The sequence below is a fragment of the Opisthocomus hoazin genome, chromosome W (assembly GCF_030867145.1).
Source record: "Opisthocomus hoazin isolate bOpiHoa1 chromosome W, bOpiHoa1.hap1, whole genome shotgun sequence".
Lineage (NCBI taxonomy): Eukaryota > Metazoa > Chordata > Aves > Opisthocomiformes > Opisthocomidae > Opisthocomus > Opisthocomus hoazin.
This window is the reverse complement of record NC_134453.1, coordinates 32,148,101-32,156,857: the sequence shown is the minus strand read 5'-3', so window position 1 is coordinate 32,156,857 and position 8,757 is coordinate 32,148,101.

The window sequence follows — 8,757 nt, the reverse complement described above, 5'->3', positions numbered from 1 at the left end:
TTTCCTGGATGGAGGCCCTTAATACAAGTGGGAGGTTAAAAGTTAATGTTAGGCTGTCAAAATAGACCTTACAAATTTGAAATATGTTAAATATTACCAACCCCCCCCCCCCTTTGGAAAGTGTGCTTTTATGTTTTGCACTTCAGTTTTTAACATATTATTAAAAATTAATGAATTACGTAATATACTGGGTTTTAATCTGTATACAAATATATATCAAGTATACTTTTCAGATATTACAATACTTATTTAAAATATCAATTAGAAAATCGAGCACCAAATATTTTATTTATAATTCATGAAAGCAGAATGTGCAAAGCACACAGCTGTATTTGTGTGGTAAATGTGGTGGGGTTTTTTTTGTTTCCTAGATATGTTTTTGTATATGATAATTACATACAATACTAGATCAAGAGATCCAGACTCATCTTTTCCAGTTATAATGACTGAAATTTCATTCAGCAGAGAAAAATGTATAGTCAGTGGGGCCAGAAGGGGGACGACAGGACAAATTAGGAGGAGCCATTGATTCCCTCAAGGGTAGAGAGGCCTTACAATGAAATCTTGACAGATTAGAGTGCTGGGTGATCATGAACTGTGTGAAATTTAACAAGAACAAATGCCAGATTCTGCACCTGGGACGACGTGATCCTGGGTGTACGTACAGATTGGGGGACAAAGAGGCTGGAGTGCAGCCCTGCAGAAAGGGATCTGGGAGTTTTGGTTGATGCTAAGCTCAATATGAGTCAACAATGTGCGCCGGCGGCCAAAAGGGCCAGCCATGTCTGTCCTTGGGTGCATTAGGCAGAGTATCGATAAAAGAATCACAGAATGGTAGAGATTGGAAGGGATACTGTTTCTTCTTTACACGTAGCTTATAGAAGGGATGTTTTGTATTTTGCACAATACCATCAACTGTAAAGCCTAAAGTTATGACGCTGTTTTCTGTGTGGTTCCAGAGTCACTTGGCATACTTATTTTAACAAACATTGTATTACAATTCTCTAAAACTCTGCAGCTGGTATAACCCTCTCTCTGCAAAATAAGTGTTTGAAAACGCTACTAAATCAGAAAGACTGTACTTCACAGCCACTTTAGCTTCATATAGTTGGACAAAATGACGTTATGTCAAAGAATGACCGTCATGTGATGAATTCCATGATACATACTACTGGAGAAAATTTCCCGAGAAACTTACCAAGTTTCAAAAAGACTAAATACTCGAAAGGAATATGGGAACCAGGAAAAAAGCAGCCGTATGACAGTTCTTGTTTATTTTCCTCCTCTTATGCTCTTCAGCAAAATACAATTGTAGAAGATCAGATATGGAGAATACCCAAGGTGAGAGACCGGACCAACCGGCTCACCCCCCCAAACCACCACACACACATGACCCTAACATGATCAAACAGATCTAATCACCAAATCACAGAATAACAGAATGGTAGGGGATGGAAGAGACCTCTGGGGATCATCTAGTCCAACCCCCCTGCCGAAGCAGGGTCACCTACAGCAGGCTACACAGGACCTCGTCCAGGAGGGTTTTGAATATCTCCAGAGAAGGAGACTCCACAACCTCCCTGGGCAGCCTGTTCCAGTGCTCCGTCACCCTCAGAGGGAAGAAGTTCTTCCTCATGTTCAGGTGGAACTTCCTATGCTGCAGTTTGTGCCCGTTGCCCCTTGTCCTGTCGCTGGGCATCACTGAAAAGAGCCTGGCCCCATCCTCTTGACACCCAACCTTAAGATATTTATAAGCATTTATAAGGTCCCCTCTCAGCCTTCTCTTCTTCAGGCTAAACAAGCCCAGCTCCCTCAGTCTTTCCTCATAGGAGAGATGCTCCAGTCCCCCAATCCTCTTTGCAGCCCTCCGCTGGACTCTCTCCAGTAGTTCCTCCTCTTTCTTGCACTGGGGAGCCCAGAACTGGACGCGGTACTCCAGATGGGCCTTGATATCGGGCAGAAATATTTATGGCATAGTAATGCTTAGGTCATAGTGACATCGTTTAATTTTCGGCCTGACTACTTTGTGTAAAGAATGCATGCTTTACTAACAATCATGCCCTTGAAGAGGAGCTAACAGACTGATAAAAGGGGTACATCCAGCCCAGAAGGCACCGAAAGCTGGATGACTGCTGAAGAAGCATGAAGTTAACAAAGATCTAGGGTGACTAGGAAAAAGGTAAATGCAGCAGGGGGAGATCGCGACCACCGACTCAATTCAGATCCAAAAAGACTGCACCCCCCCAGCTTGTGAGCATGCTTAGTTAAGTAAGGAAGGAGTAGACTTCTAAGACACGTGTGTAACATGATGAACCAATCAGAATGTAACAAGTAATTTCTTTGTTTTTGTAAGAGTATATAGTCCCTGTGACTCTGCTAAGCAGTGTGCTAGCTTCGTGGAATTATTTCCTAGCATCCATATCTGCCCAAATATGCAATAAAGACAATACCTCTGCTCTGTGTGTATATTGGCATACTTCACATCGGGTAAATGAACCCACTTTTGAGACAACAGCTTCACTAGGGCAGAGCAGAGGGGGAGGAGAACCTCCCGCAACCTGCTGGCCACACTCCTCTTGATGCACCCCAGGATACCACTGGCCTCCTTGGCAACAAGGGCACACTGCTGGCTCATGGACAACTTGTCATCCAGCAGCACACCCAGGTCCCTCTCCACAGAGCTGCTCTCCAGCAGGTCTGCCCCGAGCCTGGACTGGTGCATGGGGTTGTTCCTCCCCAGATGCAGGACCCTGCACTTGCCCTTGTTGAACTTCATCAGGTTCCTCTGCGCCCAACTCTCCAGCCTGTCCAGGTCTCGCTGAATGGCAGCACAGCCTTGCGGTGTATCAGCCACTCCTCCCAGTTTTGTGTCATCAGCAAACTTGCTGAGGGTACACTTTGTCCCTTCATCTCGGTCCCTGATGAATAAGTTGAACAAGAGTGGGCCAAGTACTGACCCATGAGGGACACCACTAGTTACAGGCCTCCAACTAGACTCTGCGGCGCTGATCAGAACCCTCTGAGCTCTTGCATTCATCCGTTTCTCAGTCGTCCTCACTGTCCACTCATCTAGGCTGTACTTCCTGAGCTTCCGTAGGGGGATGTTAAGACTGGAGTGACACTGGCTTTCCTCCAGTCCTCAGGCACTTCTCCTGTTCTCCAGGACCTTTCAAAGATGATGGAGAGTGGCTCAGCAATGGCATCTGCCAGCTCCCTCAGCACTCGTGGGTGCATCCCATCGGGGCCCATGGATTTGTGGGTGTCCAGTTTGCTTAAATGATCTCTAACCCGATCCTCCTGAACCAAGGAAGGTCTTCCTTCCTCTAGACTTTCTCTCTTACCTCCAGGGACTGGGATGCCCGAGGGCCAGCCTTAGCACTAAAGACTGAAGCAAAGAAGGCATTCAGTAACTCTGCCTTCTCTGTATCCTCTGTCACCAGGGCACCCACCTCAACTCCAGAATAGAAAAAAAAGGTGTTTAGTGAAAAAACTTAATTTGGTATCCTGCTGAGAAATAGCTGTCATGTTTAAGGAATAATGACTTAATAAGACTATCTGAACATTGGAGAAACATTACTGAATACACTTATTCAGGCATTAACCCTGACTTTAAAAGTAGGTTCGACAATTCAACCTGTATCTCAACTATATCACTACCTATATATTGTCAAATATTCTCCAAAGCATATTTATGTGCATTTCCTCTCATTGAGATAGCTTCATATGAGAAATCTAATTTTCATTCCTTCATACAATTCAGTTCTCATGTAGTTCAATCCAGTAATGCAGGACATGATGAAAACTTACATTAGAATGTGGAACAGCCACAATTTGATGACATTTTATGTTCAAAAGGCTTCTGTAGATGGTATCTGTTTCAATACACCCAGACCGTTGTAATATCTGCATGTGATGCATTCATAAAAGGCTGTTTTCTACTGCCTATCCTAGCTAGTAGATGACAGAAATTAAAAAAGACCTACTGGATCACATAAATTAATTCCAGTGCAATTTAAGAAAGTAGTTCTCTTAATAGAGCCAATCTCAATGAAGAAGATTAAAAACAGTTATTGCAGTTTTCTTATCTGTCAGATAGGTAAAACATCACACACACTGCCAATTCATATGGTATCCAAGAACAGTACACAGGAAGCTCTACAGGAAGATCACAAAAGACGACGAGCATCCAAAGAGGGACAGATAGGGTTCTTAGAAACTTCCTGAAGGTAGTTTAGAAACTACCCGAATGTTCTTCATTCTCCCTTGAAGAAATCCCATTACACAAGAGACTCCTTTGCAACCCCTGAAAAGATCTGTCCATTCATGTATTCCTCAATTTCCTCATGCATACCCTTAAACACCTTTCCCCATGAGCAAATTTGAAACAGAAGTAACTCCAATTTTCTTTTAGAAAAATCCATTTTATACTGTCTGCCACAGTACATACATGTACTACATACACTAGTCAAATGTTCTTCATATCTTTTAGTGACATCTGTATTACCACAGAACCAGTCAAATTTTTTGCTACAGAAAAGGGTTTAAAAAACACAAGCTAGTTACGAAATGGCAGGTAGCTGAAAAAAGTTTTTAAAAAGAGAATAAATGTCGAAGTTATTTTCTTCCCCAAATTGTTACTGCACATCTAAACTAAATGTTCCACAAACTACTTTTGAAAAATGCCACAACATTTCATTCTTCCCTATGTTCTTTTTATTTTAATTTGCAGACTGACTGCAAGAGAATTTATAAAATTGTATTGAGTTTGTATGGCAAGGTTTTGGTAGCGGACGGGCTACAGGGGTGAGAAGCTTCTCCTATGTCTGATGCAGCCAGTACCAGCTGGCTCCAAGATGGACCCACCACTGGCCAAAGCTGAGCCAATCAGTGATGGTGGTAGCGCCTCTGTGATAACATATTTAAGAAGGGGGAAAAAACACCTGCTGCACACAGCAGCCAGAAGAGAGGAGTGAGACTATATGACAGAAACAACACTGCAGACACCAAGGTCAGGGAAGAAGGAGGGGGAGGAGGTGCTCCAGACACCGGAGCAGAGATTGCCCTGCAGCCCGTGGTGAAGACCATGGTGAGGCAGGCTGTCCCCCTGCAGTCCATGGAGGTCCACGGTGGAGCAGATATCCACCTGCAGTCCATGGAGGACCCCACACCAGAGCATGTGGATGCGCCCCAAAGCAGGCTGTGACCCTGTGCAAAGCCCACGCTGGATCAGGCTCCTGGAAGGACCTGTGGACCCATGGAGAGAGGAGCACACGCTGGAGCAGGTTTGCTGGCAGGACTTGTGACCCTGTGGGGGACCCACGCTGGAACAGTCTGTTCCTGAAGGACTGCATGCATTGACCACAACCCCCATTCCCCAACCCCCTGTGCTGCTTGGGGGGAGGAGATAGAGAAAATCAGGTGTGAAGTTGAGCCTGGGAAGAAGGGGGGGGTGAGGAGGAAGGCACTTTTAAGATTTGGTTTTTACTTCTCATTACCCTACTCTGATTTGATTGGTAATAAATTAATTTCCCCAGGTCGAGTCTGTTTTGCCCGTGACGGTAATTGGTGAGTAATCTCCTTGTCCTTATCTTGATCCACAAGCCTTTCATTATAGTTTCTCTCCCCTATCCAGCTCGGGAGAGGGAGTGATAGAGCGGGTTTGGGTCCAGCCAGGGTCAACCCACCACAAATACCCAGTAAATTGTTGTGCTGCTTTGAGTACCTTTATTTTCAATCCTTTCTTTTTAATGTTTTCAATTTTCAAAGGCCAAGGCAGTATTAATAAGTTCCAGGCTGACACAGAATGTAGAGGAAAGGAAAGGTAGAAAAAGTACCAAAGGAAAACCAGAAATTTCTGATTTAATGGGGAAAAAAGTAATTAAAAAGCCTTACTGTAAAAGATTTCAGCTTTCAAAAGTCCCCTTTCAATCCATAGTTTGAATGAAACCAGCTTTAAAAAAATGCATAGGGTCATCAAACAAAAAATTTCAAAAAGTATATAAAATGTTTCTTAAAAACAAAAATATTTCGTCCCAGAAAACACACACAATTATCTGATTACATGGTTTTGTGAGTTAAGTAAAAAAAAAACATTCTTCCAGAGCTTAAAATGACACAAGATTCTTCCTATTTTGTTGTGACATGTGCCTTTCAGAAGCAAGTTTAGCCTTCAGAGGCTGGTACAATTAATTATTCTGGACTTAGTTTTATTACCAAATGATATATCAACATATGACATTATGGCTTAGACAGAAATGGAGGGTGTTGGGGTTTTTTTAATGGAATATCATCATGATTCCTACTCTTAATAAAAAGCGTAACAGTAAAGAAAACTCTTCCAAACCAAACTATTCACATCTTTTCAGTTTCTGAAAAAGTGGATTGATAAATGACACGACCTTTGCATCTATATCCAGTTCAAAAGAAATACTGGAATACACTGCAGAAAAGTTCTGTTATGTCAGAACAGCTGTTAAAATACTTAGATGAGGCAGAAATCCTGTTTCTGCACAACTACAAGTTGCTAGTGTAGTCTGAGTGAACCCTGCAGGTGTAAAAGCTATGCCTGTTTTGTACTCAGCAGATTCCTGTTTTAAATAATCCTTCAAGGAGCTTTGAGTAAGTCGTGCTACCATTTTGCTCCAATGCCAAGTACCTAGTTGAGCAGAACCAGCAATAAAGAATAAACTACCGGACCCGTACAACTGGCAGCACTTGGTTCTCTGGTCCAAAAAAGTAGCTGGATAAGGACTGGAGGCAAGATTCAAAGAACATATGTGTAGGCGTGGGTAACGGACCGTTGTAACGATGTGACCCCAATATGAGTATGATCGTACACCTTTATTAGTCAGCAAAACAAGGTTTATATAGCAAAACTATTACAGCATCTGAATGGTTAAAACCCCAACCCATATATAGGCAAAACTACTGCAACTCGTTGTGATTGGTGCAGAGCTGCATCTCGAAGTGAAAACAGTACTGTGGCAGGAAACAGCAATGTGGCAGGACGGAAGTGACAGTGTGGCAGGAAACGGTGACGTTCCCTCTGCTCCAGTGTCCCGAGCTCGTTGCTCTGCCTTCCCAGCAGGGTTCCGTGTCAGCCGCTCCCAAGGCTCACCTCCGGATCAGAACCTGGGTTGCTCAACGCACCAAACTATGTCCCCTCTCGTCCAGCCAGGACTCCACAATTCCCCCTTTTTGTTTTTTGAGCAAGCCAGGTTTGCTTCATCATCTTGGAGAGAGCCTTTTTAAGACAGCTAAAGCAAATACATATTATAACTCCAACAGCAAGTAACACGATACATATGCGCAAAATTTCTATAATTAAACCGTTAAGCCAAGCGGGCAGATTACCAAAGAGCGAGGTGAGAAATCCATCAAAAAATCCCTGGCTTTGTTGTATTTGATTGGCGTGCTGTTCAAGCCATTATAATTGCTTGTGGATGGACTTACTATGATCGGACAAGTTCATACAGCACATGCCTTCGAAATCCTCACAACCATGTCCCTGGGCCAGCAGTAAAAAATCAATTGCGGCTCTATTTTGCAATACTGCATGTCGTAGACTACTCTGATCTTCTAGCAGGGATTGCAAGACTTCGGTGGTAACACTGGCTTGCTTCTCTGCCCAGCGTTCCGTGTTCACCAATCTACTTCTGTAGCAGTGTTCCGTGTTCGCTACTTTCAAGGTCTATCTCCATTACCAAGCCTGGGTTGCTCAACAGCACCAAACTATGTCCCCTCTCGTCCAGCCAGGACTCCACAATTCCCCCTTTTTGTTTTTTGAGCAAGCCAGGTATAGTTGATGAGGTTGTTGATGATGATGAGAGCTGACATTAATTTTGGTCTTCAGCTTGCTACCACTCTTTCAGAGGCCCACACAAACTACATTACTAACAGTATAAGAACACAAATGCTAGTTGAAGACATAGAGATGTGAAGTGCATACCACAACCTGCTGGATATAAAGAAAGATTAAATTAACTTGAGAATGATACATACTGATGGTAAATCTGTTACCTAGCATATGGGTGTAGATTGATTTACTTGTATTCAATTTTCTTGCTGGATTTACTTGTATCCAATTTTCTTCCTGTGTGGATGGTGGGACTAAAGTACCGCTTGACCACAACATATCATTATTGTCAATGGGAGGGGATGCATCTCACCTCGTCAGGCATCGAAATAGCAGTGCATCAATAATATGAGCTCAGTAAATTTGCACTTGGGTTATAGGTATACTTATCATATATACAAACATCCATAACATTTAGTATTGGCTATCGATATTAATTACCTAGGTTAAGATCAATGTACCTAGAACTATGACTCATTAACTATATAGGCTAAAATTAATGTACATAAAAGCATAAAGCTGCAAACATCACCACATCTATTCCCTGCTGCATCAAATGCTTCCGAAGTCTTGATAAATCAGAGTCCAAATACAACAATCTAAAGTCAAAAACCAGAAATAGTCAATACCTGCAGAACTTACCAGACCAGAGACACAAAACAGTTACTTAGTCCAGACAAATCCGTTAGATCACAGAAACCAAATAAATCCATCAGATCACAGAAATACAAACACGGTAACATAAAATCACACGTTCATGGTCGCGACCACACACACACACAGGCACACCAAGTTTTCAGCATAAATCCAAATATTGCAAAGACAGGACTTACAATAATATTCAACATTTAACAGACAAATTCCCAAGCTTCAGTTTCAGGAAGAGTACTCTCTTTTCAATT